The 17,797-nt window shown below is 41.1% G+C and overlaps 1 protein-coding gene across 2 annotated transcripts in view; it reads right to left on the bottom strand.

The window, feature by feature from the left end:
• Positions 1-17,797, bottom strand: part of Mkln1 (muskelin 1) — a 250,847-nt gene that overhangs the window by 188,138 nt on the left and 44,912 nt on the right. The window lies entirely within an intron of this gene.

Genomic DNA, 17,797 nt, shown 5'->3' with positions numbered 1-17,797 from the left:
TAATTTATTCTGGAACTCCTTTCTCCTTCACATGATCTGATCAAGTCTTCCCTCAATATTCAGAGTAGTTCACCTCCATGCATCATTACGAAGAATCATTCACAAGAATCGGCTGAGGAATCTTTACCATGTTAACATAGTGATTTTTCTGGAAAAAGTACTGATTTCTAGAAGCCCTCAGCTCAATCTGCTGGAGTAGTCAGCCTTCCAGCAACGGCAGACATTGCCACATGCCAAAAGATCTACCTTTATTGAGATTGCCATGGTGAACCAGGAGACCTTCAATTCTACCCTTAGGCTTCAGCTTTGTAATCTGAGAAAACAACCCCCAAGGAACTCACCTCCCGCCACCCTTCGGCTTTGCTCTGCTGACCTCACGTGGATGAGGTTGCTGCTTGTGGCCTTGCCTGGCTATGCCCACATACTGTGGTCCTCAGCCTGAGTATGACCTAGGAAACACTAAGGCCCCACCCAGGCCCTGTCTGGGACCTGCTGAATCACGATCAGCAGTTCCGTAAAATTCTCCAGTGATTCTTATTCACCCTCAGGTACACGAAGCAACAGTCTAAGGGATCTGCCTGGTGTTGCTTTTGCCATCTCCTGTTCAAAGTTGCCCCCATCCCCTTTCCACTTCCAGGCTCTACACACATTTCTCTGCAGTGCTCTAGGGCAAACTTATCTTGATTTTGGATGAGTTCCCAACCAGTGGGTCTTGTGCAATCTGCCTTTCTATTGTTTGGGTGGTCACACATTTCTGTATTACTGCCTCCCACTGTCTGAGCCATGCCCATTCCCCTCCAGGTCATCTTGCCCTCCTTATTCCCACAGCTCCAGTGTTACCATGTTCGTAAATTATTGTTAAGAAAGGAAATTACCAAAAGAAAAAAAAATAGTGTCTATAAACCTGCATAGTTTAGAGCTAAAGAATATGTTAAAATTTTCCATCGTGGAAATTTCCCAGCTACTGGGCTCTTCAGATTTTTTTCTTTTCTTTTCTTTTTTTTTTTTTTTTTTTTTCAGAGCTGCAAGCAAAGAATGGAAATTTCCAAATGCAGCATCAAGGGCTGCTGTTCTGCTGACTGTCTTGCTCAGCCAGGGTCATTCGCTTCTCTGAGACATCAAGGAATGCCAAGGTAGGCCTGAGAGAACATACACGCACACTTCTGCATGAGGAAGGAAGAGCTACCTCTGAGCGGTGATGAGGGAGGCAGGAAGGGTGACATACCCTCCCCCTTCACCTGAGCCTGATTTTTGTTCACTGTTACCACCTCTCAGCAGCTTATCCTGTTTGACTCCTTTCCAGTGGCAGCTGGCTGGCAGGAGTTTTGTTTTGTAAGGAATTCCTAAGGTGATGCGAGATCCTGAGGGAGGAAAGGACCCACATTTGTTTAGGTCCAGCTTTCCAAGCACTCCACTAGGTAGATAGGATAGATCATTTCACCCTCATGTGACTGGCCCGAGGTTAGCTTCTGATTCTCTGCGTCCCAAATCTAGAAGTCCATTCTTCTCAAGATTATTCTACTTCCTCATCCCCCTTAATCAGTCATCTGCAAGCTTCCTATAGGTTTTATCACTGTCTTCAACAATGTCAATAGCTCGGTTCCTTTCCACTATATGCATGTACGTACACATATGCATGTATACATATATATATACTGTATGCATATGTACATACACCCACACATATTCCCATTTACAGTTGGGCCTGAGGCTTGAAATAACAGGCTTCCATCTAGTAGTTCCCAAACTCTGAACATGTTCTTCCCATCCAACTAATGCTGCCACTAAAGAAGTCTAATGGTGACAGTTCAGTGGCAGTTGGAGTTTAATAAAGGCATTGGCTTCCAGCAGACAAGGCCAAGGACCCTGACTGGCTTTGGCCCAGTAAGAACATTTTCAGACCTAAGCTGTGTGGTTTTGTCTGAGTGGTTTGGGAGTTTTGTTTCTGTTTTTAGATTTTCAGGGATTCTGAAATACTCTGAGAAGCAAAGGCTATCTATGTTTGCTCTCTTCTTAATGGCATTCCTATGGTCTAGAGAAAAGACCGGCTAAAGAAATTTCCTGATATTCCTGTTGCTACTTATAATTAACATTATTTATCGTGGCAAGTTTGGCAATAGTGAAGATATTTTAGCAAGAGGTTTAAAAAAAATCTTCACATGGCCATTGAATAAAAAGCAATAACCAGTATTTGTTTCTTCAGTAGTATCCATATCCATATAATTATGACATCAATGACCAATTTTAACACCATCTGGTAATAGAAATGAACTGGAACAGAATGGCTAGCAAGAATCTTATCTGTTTAAACTTTAGACTCAAAGTCTGTCTAAGCTCACTCCTGGTTACATCTGTGATAATGATTTTCCTGTTCCCCTTCACCCATTAAAACTGAGCCTGATTCCCTGGTGAGAATGTCAAGTGGCATTTGAATGTGGGTCTGAGCCTCATCTGATAGTACATTTCAACAGACTTTATTCCACTCCCCCTCTGTAGCTGTCATTAGCTAGAGGATAATGGTCCTCTTAGTGGAAGACACCGATGATTCATATCTGTGGGTGGGGCTGAAGAGACATGTATGGTGAATATTTCTTTCCACTTGAGACCGAAGAGATGACTTTTTAAAATTTTGTGGTCAGAATACATGCTGTTTTAGATTATGATTGATTGTTTGTGATTTCAAATTTAGTCCCAATTCTGTCCCTCTTGTTTTCCTGCTCCTTGCAATGTGACTCTGCAGCTCCTTACACCAAGAATTACAGTCTGTGTCCCTACGCTTTGAATCTGGGCTGGCCTTTTGACTTGTGCTGGCTTCTAGAATGTCCCGGAAGTAACAGTGTACGGAATTCAAGCCTGAGCCTCAAGTGTTTACTTCCATTCTCCCTCTTGAACCTGCCACTGTTCACTGAGCAAACCCAGGCCAGCCTGCAGGAGAACAAGAGATTGTGGACTGTCCCAACCGAGGCCATCCTGGGCCAGCCAGCCTCAAGCCAACACACCAGCTGACCACAAATGTGTGAGCAAGTCCACTATGAGCAGCTGGACCCAGCCCAGGTCAGCAAAAGCCGCTCAGCCAACTCCCAGACTCATGGGAAACAGCAAATGGTAGCTGCTTTAAGCTACTAAATTGTAAGGGGATTTGTTATGAAGCAATAGACAACTAATACAGAAGAACAATCCCATCTTGTTTGTTTCTGACAAATTTGAGACAAATTCAGAATCTATGTTTATTCATCTATGCATGTTAGTACACCCTTTGTGGCTTACATATTTGCAACCTTCTTTCTATTTTAATGATGAATTTTTTTAAAAAAGTAGTAGCTTATTGTTTGCCATGTGGGTTCTCAACCAATCCAAGATCTCATTTTAAATATTGGCTTCTACTTGTTAGGTCAGAAAAGCTGAATCTAGAATAATGATTGGCATTTATTGTAAAGGAACATCTGGGAAATATAATGTTAGGTTTTGCAGGCCTCACAGTCTCTGTCACTTATTATACGCTCTGCTTTGGTAGCACTAAAATGGCCACAGATGACATGTAAACAAATGAGCAAGGCTGTGTTCCAATAAAAATTAAGTACAAAAGCAGGCAGATTTGGCCCTGAGGCCATGATTTCCTGACCTCTAATTTTGAGCAATGTGTTAATATGCAAAAATATCTTCACCTGTACCAAGATCCCTGCAACTTTATTGTAATTCAGCTCCATTACTTGAAGGGGAGAAGAAGGAAGAATACAAAAAGGGAGATGGAGAGGAGAGGGAGTGGAGGGGAGAAATAGAGATGGAGAGAAAGAGAGAAACAAGAAGAGTTTAAAAAGGACTTCTGTACTCTAGCAGATGACAAGAAGAGGTTGTCTAGACAGCAACCAGTACAGAATGACAGCATTCCTACCCAGGCAAGTACCATACAAAACAGCTTACAACTCTAGCCATTTAGTCATTAACCAGTAGTTTAGTTTAGTTAATGCTAAAAGACAATGGTGCAAAGAATATCTTCCTTGTTTTGTTTCATTTCATGGCCTCTAATCTCAAATACTCCCTTAACAAATGTACTCTGTATGTCCCACTGAGAATGGGGTTCCACTCGTACTTTACCTACTTGGAGCTCCCTGGATGTATTGTGTTATTTCACGCCTCCCTAACTCAGCACACATTGTTCATTCTGCCCGGAACACTCTTAGCCCTCTTCTCTGACTGGCGAACGCCCACTCACTGAGCAGCACTGAGCTCAATGATATTGCCTCTTGGAAGACTTCCACCGTGAACCTCTAGCTCCTCACTCCCGCTCCCCTTAGCTGTCCACACACTCAATCTCAGCCTTTGTTCTTCCAAAGTGATAATTAAGATATAGCTAATGCCTTTATGGTATCGAACATACACTGTTACATACGGTTATGTGATCAAAATGACTGGTATCCTTACTTGTCTCCCAAGCTTGTCATACATTCAGCAACACTTATTAAGTACTTTCCATGGAGGTATGGCATTTCTGTCTTTGTTTGTTCATATCTAGCCATATCCACAGCAGAAAGTTTAGATGACTATTAGATGGCTGGATGAGAATAGTTAACACTTCTAAAGCACAGAACTCATGCCAGCCAATGTTCTAAGCTCCTCATCCATGTGAACTCATTTAGTCTTCTCCTCAATCTTACAGGGTAGCTGTTATAACTAATGATCACAAGTCACATAAAGGGAAAGGAAATCACAAGAATTATTTTTTTCCAATTATTATTTCCCAAGGTCCCAGAAGTCATGCGCATCATCTCTGGATGAAACGAAAACTGGCAGTGGCTCAACGTAAGTCCATTTTCTACCCCTGGGACAGCAATGCAAAGGATGAATCAATGAAGAACATGAATGATGCAGTGGTGGCGGGTATATGCTTGGGGAGGTGGGGGCCAGTGTCTTCAGTGTTGTGAGCAGAGGTGTGGGTGCAGATAGTAGTCCAAGGTGTTTGCTCACTTTTTTTTTTTCTTTTGGTCAGCCATGGGGCTTGAACTTGGTGCTATCCCTGAACTTTTTTGCTCAAGGCTAGTGCTCTATCTACCATTTTGAGCCTCAAGGCCACTTTTGGTTTTCTGGTGATTAATTGGAGATAAGAGTCTGATGGATTTTCCTGCCCAGTCTGGCTTTGATCCTTGATCCTCAGATCTCAGGCTCCTGAGTAGCTAGAATTATAGGCATAAGCTGCTGGCTCTCACTCTTATTCACAGAACATGAGGCCTCAATTCAGAAACCTAATCTGATTCTCACCACCTCCTCCTCGTCTTGGATGACATACATTATTGCTTGAGGAGCCAGCCCGCATCTGCTGTTTCAATCTTCCCTGGTGGCTTCAAGAGCTAAATGGTAGATACTATGGTGGCTATTCCTAATGTTTATAATGCTAGGCACTTTCAAAGAGCCACACACTGTTATGTACTGTATTTGATTGAAATTATTGATATACTTGCCTGACACTGTAACAAAGGAAGAGTTTAGAGAAGATGACGCTGGAGTGACTGTCCATATGCTGGTGAACCTGGCTGGTCATGGCACTTTTTGTAAAAGCATGATGGCCAGCTACTTAATGAGGCTTTGGAAGTACCCTGGGGTCTCCCAGGCAATATGCCACTCAATGGGAAAGACAAAGGCAGGGACAAGCAGAGACTGGTCTGCAGCTGTCTCCAAGCATAGGCTTACTCTGCTGAAAAGACAAAGAACAGATATTTGGAATCAAATTTTGCTTCTGAAGCAAATATGAATTTGGTACATGTTAGGCTTGAGCTAGGACCTTAGAATTTATTAAAGTGATCACATCAGCTATGTAGATGGTTGATTTCTATCATAGAACTAGTAAGTCCATTCTCCTGCCTCTCGTCAGTCTCATCCAAAGTACTAGACTTTTCTCCTTTACTCCTTTTGCAAATTAGGTGAGCCAGCAGAGGTGAAAGACACTTCGGACTGGCCTCTACTGATGTCTTAAGAGACTTGGCAGTGTGCCAGGGCATGACAAGTTCCCATAGGCTTCAAGTCCTCCATCCAAGACACATCAGGGGACCATTGAGAACTTGAGGACTCAAGCACTGGCTCCTCTCTAGCTACTTCTGAGGTAGAAAGCTCATGACTCAAGGCCAGACTAGGCAAAAATTGGAGAGACCCTATTTAAAAAGAAAAAGAAAAGAAACAAAACTGGTGTAGTAGTGCATGTCAGTAATCCCAAGTACTTGGGAGGCAAAGGTAGAAAGATGACAGTCCAGGCTAGCCCATCAAGAAAAGCAAGACTTTATCTAAAACTTAACCAAAAGCAAAAAGGCCTGGGAGTATGGTTCAAATGGTAGAGCCCCTCCTCAGCAAGTTCAGAGCCCCGAGTTTAATCTCTAGTATTGGCTCCTCAACCACGTGTCCTTATGGGTGGGGCTGTGTAGGATGGTGCTGGTTGGATTTTCTCCTGGTCAAGAATTAATCATGGCATTCTCCAGACAACACTGACTGCCTAGCTGGAAAATTTCTGAAACCTTCACTTGACCAGTATTTTTGGGCACCTACACACACAATTTTAGAGCATTGGGTACAATTGACATCATCTTATTTGCTAAATATATGAACCCACTTTATATCCAGTGTTATATGCATTAAGAGTCAATAGTTTTCTGTTTGTTTCCTTATGAACACTTGTGTTTCACCGAAACTCAGATTCCCCTCAGTCCCTGAGAGCTGACACCCAGTCTTTGCTTCTTTGAACTCTTACATAGAAACAAACAAGCACAGGAGCAAGTAGGAGAAGGTAGAGTATTTAGTGATTTGCATAGTTTACAGCATCACCATAGTCTTCCAGCTAGTGGAGATCTTCTGGAAGCATTTAACTCTGAGATGCAATTTCCTTCTTTAGATTGTCTATCTTATCTCCTAGTTGTTGGAGGGTCAAATAAAATAATGGGTGTGAAAGTAGTTTGTAAACCAAAATTTGCTAGCTACTGAATTGAAAGAAAATCCTCAGAAGAGGCACTTAGTAAATATCTGATTCATTTTTAATGATAAGGTATTGTCTTCCCCTTTCTCCTCTACATTCAAGGCCTTTGAGGATTTTATATCTCAGGATTTGAGTAGCAAAGCCACTCCACATCTTCTTTAATTTTTTTTTTTTTTTTTTTGTGGCCAGTCCTGGGGCTTGGACTCAGGGCCTGAGCACTGTCCCTGGCTTCTTTTTGCTCAAGGCTAGCACTCTGCCACTTGAGCCACAGCGCCACTTCTGGCCATTTTCTGTATACGTGGTGCTGGGGAATCGAACCCAGGGCCTCATGTGTACGAGGCAGGCACTCTTGCCACTAGGCCATATCCCCAGCCCCCCACATCTTCTTAATACTGTGTGACATGTCCCACAGTGCATTTCAACTCATAGTCACCTGAAAATTTGATTGAAATGAAGCCAAACAGTCCAGAAAAGTCACAAAGCATGGCATGGTTACATTGATCACGTGGGCCTCATGAAGATCAATGCGTTCCTACCTCACTAGCATTTGGGAGCCTTTCCTGTGCTGCAGTCAGACCACTAATCACAGCCTAGACAAACATTTTGAGTGTTTCTGTAATCCAGCACATAGGCGATACGTGCTGTGTGCAAGGCAGCTCATCGCTTCAGCGCAGGTCAGCTGTGAAAATGAAAAATGTGGTACCTTACTTGGGAAATTTCACAAAGCGGTGACACTACAAAACAGATTCCTAAAATGATTAATTTACAGTCTTATTTATTTTCCAGCAAAGAAGGCAATCTCTGTCTTCACTAAATTCTCTGTGATATGTAATAGGAAAAAAAAAAATCTTTCAAGCATGGTTATTTCTCCTAGTGCTTTTAGAAAATACGAAGTTTTGTCTCAGGGTTCTTTCTCTCTTTTAACTAGAGAAAACAATAGAGATACCAAAAGAGAAAATAAATTGTATTTTAGGGATTAATTTCCACCAACTCCCGATTCTCCATTTAGGCCTTGGGGGCCCAAATAGCATGAAAGTGCAAATAACTACAGTTTGTAAAAACAAAAAACATCCAGAGAACTGAGGGCTGGATTCTGGGAAGTATTATCTCCTCCCACTGGAACTTTTTAATTTCAGCATTTTCAAATACTCCTTGCGAAAATTAAGTAAGCCTAATTTTTCCAAGTTCAATTGTGGAATATCAGTTGCAGGACTTGTGGCCAGGTTTGAAGCCTGTAAACAAACTGAATTTGGTACAGTTTTGTTTTGTTCTTTTGTTTTGTTTTTAGACAGGATCTCACCATGTAGTCCAGACTGGCCTTAAACTCATAATCTCCCTGGCCCTATGTCCCAAACCACATCTGGCTTCAGATCAGATTTGAGCTCCACTGATGAATGTATTATAAAGCCCTTTTTAGGAAGGCTTTACACCATAGAAAAGTATCTTTCTTCAGAATTACCTAACTCAGAATCGTTTTCTGAAATATTTTTTATTTTCTTATAAACATGCATAAAAGGTAGAAGGAAGAAAAATGTACCTATCTTCTCTCCTTATTAACACATCATCCAGCTGCAACAATTGGCAACATATAGCCAGACTTACTGCCAGATAATTATCTCTTTCTACCAAAGTAGTATGCTTCCTTTCTGTTAAGCTTGAGAGAATTGTTTTTCTGAAAAGTTCCTGCATTGGCTAGCTGGCTTGAACCTTGTTAATTACACTTTAATTACATCCTTTCCTGTTGCTCTTTAGGACATCCTTTCCAAACTCCTTGAATTTTAATTACATCCTGTTAGGGAAGCCACATCCTTTTGCAGACTGTGAACCTGTGTTCAGCCAATCTGAGCAGAGGGACAGGGCCTGTTGGGTTAGGGATAAAAAGGGAGCAGCCTGATAAGCTCTTTGTTTACACTTGCCAGATAGTTGGCTGGTGGCAAACTTTTCCTTGCCCAGTTCCTTTTGAATTATCTTTATTCCTATGAGACACCCCAACACCTCCAGCTATTTTTAACATGGCAAACCTTTTTTTATTTTTTAAGTCCTGAGTATGGAGCCCAAAGCCTTTTACATTCTAAGTTTGTTCTCTACCACTGAGTTATCCCCCAGTACCTGAAGCTTCATTTTTAAAGAGATACTAGTAGACAATAAATCATACTTACACTATCTACAATCTAATGTTCAAATCTGGCATCATGCTTATTCACCTATCTTTTTTTCTAATAATTTTACTTTGATCAAGTGTTTCATTTTCTCACCCTCAAAGTTCTCCTACTTCTGGGGCTGTTATTAGCTGAGTTCCTTTCATAGTGTAATGATAGGTTTAAATTGTATTAACTAACTTATTAATTATTCTCTTCTTATGACACTGTACCTCATCCTCATTGATTGAATCGTGGGAAGATGGTGCTGATGGGAAGGGAGGCATATCTAGCAGCAGAACTGGTTCTTCATCCCTTTGCCCCAACAATACGTGACAAGTGGCAGTTAGCGTAAGGTGGAGGTCACAACAATCTCTACTCAAAAAAGCGAGCACAGGATGAATACTATAAGCCAAGTGTTTCAAGGTTGAGCATGGTGTGCACAACAGTTTATTTCATGTGTATTACTAAGCATTTTTTTTTAGAATATGCTCTGTATAACTGTCATTCGAAGATTTAGCAAAAATGCATACCAGTTTATAGCCCTATCATACCCATAGGAGATCTAAAACAATAATATTTAAGAATGAAGTCAATTAGAATAGTGAAGTAGGGGAGAAGTTATATGGCTTTAATAACACTTGGGTTTCTTCTTTCATATTGTTCCCCATGGTAAAAACAGCAACATTCCTGTCTAACTGGTAACACTTGCACCATTTGCTAACTTCAGGATCCTTGGTTGCTCTTGGGAGCAAGTGTACTGCTATGGTATGAAATGGAAGGTATCACTGGGTACTACACAAGAGGGGAAAAAGGCTTCTTTCAGGAGCAATATATTCATATAAATGTAAAAGTATTAAAAATGATTAATAATTTCGCCAAAAATTTCAAGCCTGATTTACAAGTCTGTTTCAGACCTATAAGAAACTTTGCAAGATTCAAGCTTTCCATGGGAAAAAAAAAAGTTTCAATCTCTTCAAAAACAAATGCAGTGGGAATACGAAGCCACAAAAATGTACCCAGATGCTGATACTTGTTTATCATTGTTGTCACTTGTTTTACATTCAGTAGACTAAGAGAAATATGAGGCTTTGGAATGAGGATTTTTGAATTCTGGGATAAGAGCTTTACCTTTCCTTTCAATAGGTAAACCAGGAAAACGCTGAGAAATTCTGTACATTGCAGGTTGCTCAAGACAGATCTACTGGCCAGAGCTGGCCAGATATTTGTTGCTTTCGATGTATAATGCTATCGACAACCTTTTGTAAATAAACTGTATTTCTTTCTCAGCATATTCACTGATAATCTTTGAGAGTCAGGGAGATGGTTATGTCAGAAAACGGTATGTATCTGAGTTAGGCACCAGTGATTTCCACCAATAAAAATTCTAGTTATTCAGGAGTCTGAGAACTGTGAATCTCAGCTCTGAGCCACCAGCCCATGCAGACAAATCTCACAGGTTCGTATCTCCAGTTACTTAGCAACAGCCCAGCACAGAAGGTGGGGCCCACCTGGTAGAACCTCGGCCAGAAGCTGAGTAAGAATGCAAGGTCCTGAGTTCCTTTTCCAGTACTGGCACCCCACTCCTCCCCCCCACAAAAAAAGAAAATCATTTAATTACAAAAAAGCACTTAGAATAAATCTTTCTACTTAATAAAACATGACATAAAAATAACTGTCAGAAAAACAATGATGTGAAGAGAAGAACATAAAATGGAAGGAATGAAAATAAACATGAACTTGAATGTTTGAATATCCTTTGTGAAAGCCAAACTTTTATACTGGCTAAAAACAAAAAGGTTGGAAATATATAATTAGGAGATGGATATGTGTCAAGTAGGAACAGAGAATAGAAGAATTAAAATTGCACATGGCAGAGGTTGCTAGATGCAATGTATTTACCTCAATTAAGCTTGAGGTAGCAAGGTGTCTAAATTTAAAAATTAATCATCTTCCTGTAGCTCCCCCAACCTTTTATAGTGGTTGAGAGCAAACTGAGAGCCTCAGTAATGCTAGAGAAGTGCTCTGTCCCTGAGCTACAAGCCCTGTACTTTCATCTCCATTTACAATTAGGGTAGACAGTTGTAAACAGAGGTGAGTGGGGCCTACGAAAGTCTATAATTCAGTTAGAAACTACTCCTACTGATCTTTCTTTTTTCCTCCCCTATTCTGTGTGGAATACGTACAAGATAGCTGGAACTTCAGGAGCCATAATGCAACCAGGACTTGGAGGATAGTGCCAAGCATATGATGGTGTACATCTGTATCTGCTGAGGCAGGAGGACTCAAGTTCAAGGCCAGCCTAAGCTAGTCAGACAAAGTGAAACTTTTTATATACCTATGGAATATATTTTTTTAAATCAATCATGTGGTTGGCTATAAAAAAGATGAAGGTAAATATTCAATGTATATATGTGAAAATGGAACTTGGAAAATTGAGATGGGAGAAAATGATGAAAGGGGTGACACTGATCAAGATACACTTAACTCATAAACTAACATGGTGAACTGAAATCCCTTTGTGGAACCACTTAAAGATAATAACATTATAATATTTAAAAAAAAAAGAAATGCAAGTGTACAAGCATATTGTGTGTTGGGTCTTAGGTAAGGGTTTACTCTTTCTGGGCTTGTTTCTTTATCAATCAAATGAGATCATGTAACTAGAAATTTTACCTTTTGTAACTATGATCCTTCCCCTCTTATCATCTTCCAGTCCATTCCTTTGTATAAAACAGTTAAGGAAAGCATCTCTGTGTAGAGGAGCCGGGACCCTTATAAGATGGTGGTGGTTGTTCTACACGAACAGGATCTACACGAACGGGAGGCTAGCTTAGCTTTTCTCAGATTGGCCTCCCCTGAGCAGGAAACACAAGTCTGTCTCCCACAGTATTCAAGAGCACCAAAAGAATGTTAAATGGATGGATTGTTACTTGCAGGAAAGAAGCAGGCACCATGTTTCCAATTATTCTTCATTTCAGACAACAACTAGCTGTTTCCGCCGGCTGGCACAAGCGCTGAATGGGGAACACTATTGAGTAAAGACTGCTTGCTTGAAGGAGGATGAATGTGGGCCAGTGAATTTTTTTGACACAATCCCAGCTTTATTTTTGCTTATTGCGGGTAAGCTAATATGAAGGACAGTAGAAAACAATTAACAAAACCTCCGTCACTAATGCGAGAGGGCAAAACGTCTTATAATCCCCTCAAATATACACTTTTTATTCCAACAGGATTATTTGTGACAGAGATAGGACTTATACGTGGTAGCTGTTGGTAAAAACTAGAAAAAACCCTAGTACAACTCTTTAAGAGAAGAACATAAAACATTCCATCACAAAAGCAAAATGTTGAGGTGTTTAAAATATTTAAAAGTACGTAAATAGGTTAGGCCTGTATATCCAGCTACTTAGGAGAGTGGGTCAGGAGAATTGCTTGAACTGAAGACTTCAAGCCAACTTGGACAATGTAGTAAGACTATCATTAATCATCACCACTAACAACAAAAAATAGACAAAGAAAAGATAGTAGTTATAAAAACAAGTACTCTAATACATGATAATATGTGACTCTATTAAGAGTGCTATTAGTTACATGTTTTCATAACGTGATTTCCCATAGGTAATCATAAGTGTATAGGATGTAATCAGAAGTGTTCAATATCTGATACATATTTTTAATAAACTGAACCATACTAAAATATTGATAGTATTGAAAATTAGGTTTGTTGTTGCTTGTGGGGCTTGAATTCAGGGCCTGGGTACCATCTCTGAGCTTTTTCACTCAAGACTACTGCTGTACAGCGCAACTTCCAGTTTTCTGGTAGTCAATTGGAGGTAAGAGTCTCATGGACTTTCCTGCATGGATTGGCTTCAAACTGTGATCCTCAGATCTCAGCCTGCTGAGTAGCTAGTATTACAGGTGTAAGCCATTAGTGCTGAGCCAAAAGTTAAGTTTTATTCTGGAACATAAAGGACAAGCAGAAATTAACTCTTCAGTTTCTCAGCTAGTAAGATCCCCAACTCATTTTAGGTCACAAGCCAGAAAAAAATTGGCTGAGGTCATCTTGGGGATAAATAAGGTTCTTACTCCTTTGCTTTTTGGGACCAGTAACTGCATCACCAGAATCATTTTGGGGGGTCTGCATGTGATTGCATGTTCTAGCTCAAATCTCAAATACATACTGGTACAAATACATAAGTTAATGGTGGAGTTGCTTTTTTTGTTTTTGGAGGGATCCAATGTATTTCTCTCTAGTCATTTCTAATTCTTCTTTGCATTATCTTAAGGTATCCATTGTTTTTAAGATAAATGCAAGTTAACATATTTTGCAAGTGGCAGATTCAAGCACTACTGAAGATGGTATTTTCAGGGGGAAAAAAGACATGAGTCAGGTTTGCTGTACAAGACACTAGAAGGCCCAGAACAACCCCCAAGTTTAGGTCCCATTTTCAATCCAGCACCAGAGGGGATTTCTAAACACTTACGGTTTGAACGGCTGTAGGAAGCAGTAAAAGCCGCAGAACCATCTAGCCTTTCCTAATTTTTCTTTGCATTATCTTAAGGCATCTATTTTTCACTTTCTTTTACAAAAATTTGCATGAGAGTAAAAAATCAGTTTCAGTCTCTCTGCTCAGAAAGTCCTGTCACTGCTTTCTGAGTTTGTAGGAAAACTTAGCAAGTTCAAACTCAGGAAGGAACTTTTTACCAGTTTCTCTCTGTCATATCTGCAATATCATAGTGGCAGGCTTTAATATTCTCCTTTTAGAATGATATAGAGTATCCATTTATCCCTCCTGGAAGACAAAGAGTAAAGATTAAGAAGAGGAATGGAGAAAAGACCTGCCCTAGATGAATTACTCTAGAACATTAAATTCTATATCGACTCTCTTATGCATCCCCACTAATTACTTACGTTATCAGGACTAAGTAATAGTTGTTGTTGCCAATACCAGAGTTTGAACTCGAGGCCTCACACTTGCTTGGCTTGCTTGCTCACAGCTGGGACTCTACCATTTGAACCCTATTTCCAGCCTGTTTTTTTGCTGGTTAATTGGAGACAGGGTCTCACTGACTTTTTTTCCCAAACTGCCTTTGAGTCATGATTATTTAGGTCTCAGCCTTCCAAATAGCTAGGATTACAGGCACAAACCACTGTCATGTAACATGGAAATTTTAAATTCAACTTGACAAATAGAAGTAAGTTTTTATTGGGTTGAGTTATCAATGATCAAAATCGATAAGTGAAGCTTATATGAAAATGATGAGAAAAGAATATAATGAGTGGTTGTTTATCCCTCCTCCAAAGTCATCCTAAGATGTGGCTGGGTGTGTCTAACCTTGTAGGTTAAAGAGTCATCTTCCAACACGCAATGGCCAGCTGCTTCCTGCTGCCCTAAACCTCATGATGGGAAAATATCCCACAAAGTAATTTAAAATGGTTAAAAAGGAAAGAGAAGTCAAGAAAATGCAACCCGTTTTCTTAAGGGCGAGATTTCCATGTAATTTGGAAAGCCTCTTTGCATCATCCTTGTCCCCTGTTATTTGTCTCCCTGTCACCAGGCAAGGAAACTGCAGCTTTGCCGATTAAGAATTCCATCTGCCTCTGAAAAAGGACAGACAGCGTGGGAGGGTGGGGTGGAAGTGTGGATGAGGGGTAAACTTGGAATTAAAAGTAAGTCCTTAAGAAGTCTGAAGGAGGAAGCAAGTGAAAACTAACTTCAATTGTCAGTGTCTTCCTCAAATAGCCCTTTCTAGTTGCAAGATATTTCAGGAGTTGAAGACTATGATTTTATAAACCTAACTCACATCGTCATTCTTCTGGTACTTTGATGTGTCCTTCCTCCACCTGTCAGTAAAGAAAATCATCCCATCCAGAATCCAATCACTGACAATGAGTCACAATGCATGACTCAATGTTCAAGTAGCTAGAGTGTTTTTCCTCAGATAGGTTTGCTTTCTCTAAGATCCGTTTGCAGGTCAGTTACTTCATTTGCCCAGGTAGCTATAGGTTTTTGTTATGTCGTGTTTCTGTGTATGTGCAAAGTAGAATCTATGCACATATAGTGGTTAAGTAGTGCTATAAATACAAGTTGGAAGAAAACACTGATTTTTGTCAGCTTCCAGAAGGAAAGGACAAACTAAATATGCTACAGAAAACACTTGAGAGCTGAGAATATGGCCTAGTGGCAAGAGTGCTTGCCTCCTATACATGAAGCCTTAGGTTCGATTCCTCAGCACCACATATATAGAAAAGGCCAGAAGTGGGGCTGTGGCTCAAGTTGGCAGAGTGCTAGCCTTGAGCAAAAAGAAGCCAGGGACAGTGCTCAGGCCCTGAGTTCAAGCCCCAGGACTGGCAAAACAAACAAAACAAACTCCACTTGATTTTCATTTTTAAAATCAAGTAATTTTTGTTCAACGTGAATTTTACTCTACCTTTTCTTGTGGATATGCTAAGGCTCTCTTCTCTCATCTGAATCATTAATCATGTCAAATACTACATAAAGATTTATAGTGGGTAAAGGGTAAGTGGCTGCTTTCTTGTTGTACCTGATAGTCATTTCTATTTTCCCAGTTTCCTGCTTAACTCTAACATCAGGTACATGAGAGCCTTTCTGGCTGAGCTTACTATAAAAGACAACAGCATGGCCTTTCATGGTGTGCAAGCCCTCACATATGTCTGATAATAAATTAATTCTTGTGTGGCTAGATTAATCAATTCTGAGCCAGACTTTCAAAGGTTCCGGGTTTCCGGTCAAAGGTGAAAGGTTCATACTTGCAGCTTATGGCTCTCCACCTGGCCCCAGCCTACTCTACTAGTGTGTCCCTTCCCTACTTGGTTCCACTGTTCTATTCATACTGTTCCAAACACACCTGGCACATAGTCACCTGCGGCCATTTCCCCAAGCTGTTCTTCACATTTGGTTCTACTAGCCTAAGACTTGTCCTTTGCAAACATCCTATTTCTTAATAATGCATGAATGTATTCTCTTTGGGAAAGATTGTGAATACACACACACACACACGGCCAGAACTGAAAATATCTATGAATTCCAGCCCACCCCCAACTGCACTCCCCTCTGCTGTAGTTTGAAGATGCCGCTCAGAGGTTTATGGGTAGAAACCTTCACTCTCAAGGGGGCAATGTCGAAATGGGAAATGAAGGCCAAAGGGGAGGAATTTAGGCCTTGAGGCTCCTCTTCCTCCTGAGTGGCCCCTCCCTCAGGAACCAGTTTCTCGTGACACTGGACTGTTTCTCGCGAGACTGGACTGTTTCTCACGAGACCAGGTTGCTATAAAAGACAGTTTGCCGCCCCCTTGCCAGGTTGGGGTTGTGACACGAGGACAAGGCCTCCTCCTCAGACGCCGACTGTGAATGAACTCAGCTTTTTTTTTTTTTTTTTTTCTTCTTGTAGACCAGTCTGCGGTATCCTATCATTACAAAAGAAGATGGACTTAAATGTACCTGCAAGTTCTGTTTGGTTAGGTAAGTGAGGTTAGACGGTAACCGTCTCCTGCGGCCATATCTGTCCCCTCCCCCCCACTTTCACGTCTTCGGTGTTCAGCAATGCCCCCCTCACCCCCGCCTCCCGTGACCTTCACACGCCAGGCACCCGTCAGGCACTGTGGATTCATCTTAATTTTTTTGTAATTGCCAGTTTCTTACCGCTGAAATGGAATACCATTGCGAGAAGAAACACCAGGGGGCTTTTGCAGCGGTTAGAACTATATCCCACACCAAGTACATAGTCAGTAGACTCTTACCAAGTTAGCCTGGAGTTGCCTGGCCTCTAGTCTAAGGCGGGAGCACTCTGCACAAATGGAAGGAAAAATTATAATGAACCCAAGAGGAAGTGCTTCAGAATTTTCATGGTGTCCTTTCCTTCCCTCTCCTTATCTCCCCCCCTTTCCCACTTGCCCCTCCTCCTCCCCCTCCCCCTCCTCTCCTCTCTTTTCCCACTTGTTCCCCCCTCCCCCCCCCCCCACCAGTCCTGGGACTTGAACTCACTGCCTGGGCTCTGTCCCCAACCTTCTTTTTGCTCAAGGCTAGCACTCTACCACTTGAGCCACAGAGCTGCTTCGGCTTTTTCTGTTTATGTGGTAGTGAGGAATCGAATCTAGGGCTTCGTGCATGTTAGACAAGCACTGTACCACAAAGCCACCTTCCCAGTCCCTCACCTATAATCTCTCACACCATGGATTGTAGGAAGGAGTTTTATTTTGGCATGCCCATATATTCATATAGTGATACAGTGTAGCTTGGTCAGACTTACTTATCTGTCACTCTTCCTTCCCTTCCTCCTCCTCCCCAAAATAATTTCAACAAGCTGCATTGTTCCATCTTTACACATATATCTTAACTATTTAGCCCGTTTTCCCTCTGCACTGCCGTTAGTTCACATACCCCAGACAAGGCATGTTTCACTTCACTTCCCTGGCATTCATTTTTTTTAAAGTTCATGTTACTTGTTCAAAGGAATTTTACCTTAGTATTTCCCTCATACATCTACTGTACTTTAACTCAGTTGATCATATATGTGTATATATGTCTGTGACCCTATGATCCTGTATATGTTTATGTATATGTTTATCTTTTCAGTCTAGCATCCCTGGATCCTCTTAAGAATTCTCCCAATCTCTTCTCAATGGTGGGTTGGAGGCTTTCTATAAGTCAACTGAGAAGTGCTTCAACATTTCAGACCAC

This window comes from Perognathus longimembris, chromosome 2, assembly GCF_023159225.1.
Source record: "Perognathus longimembris pacificus isolate PPM17 chromosome 2, ASM2315922v1, whole genome shotgun sequence".
NCBI classification, from domain to species: Eukaryota; Metazoa; Chordata; class Mammalia; order Rodentia; family Heteromyidae; genus Perognathus; species Perognathus longimembris.
Note: the sequence above shows the minus strand (reverse complement) of the source record. Positions and strands in the feature narration are given on the sequence as shown.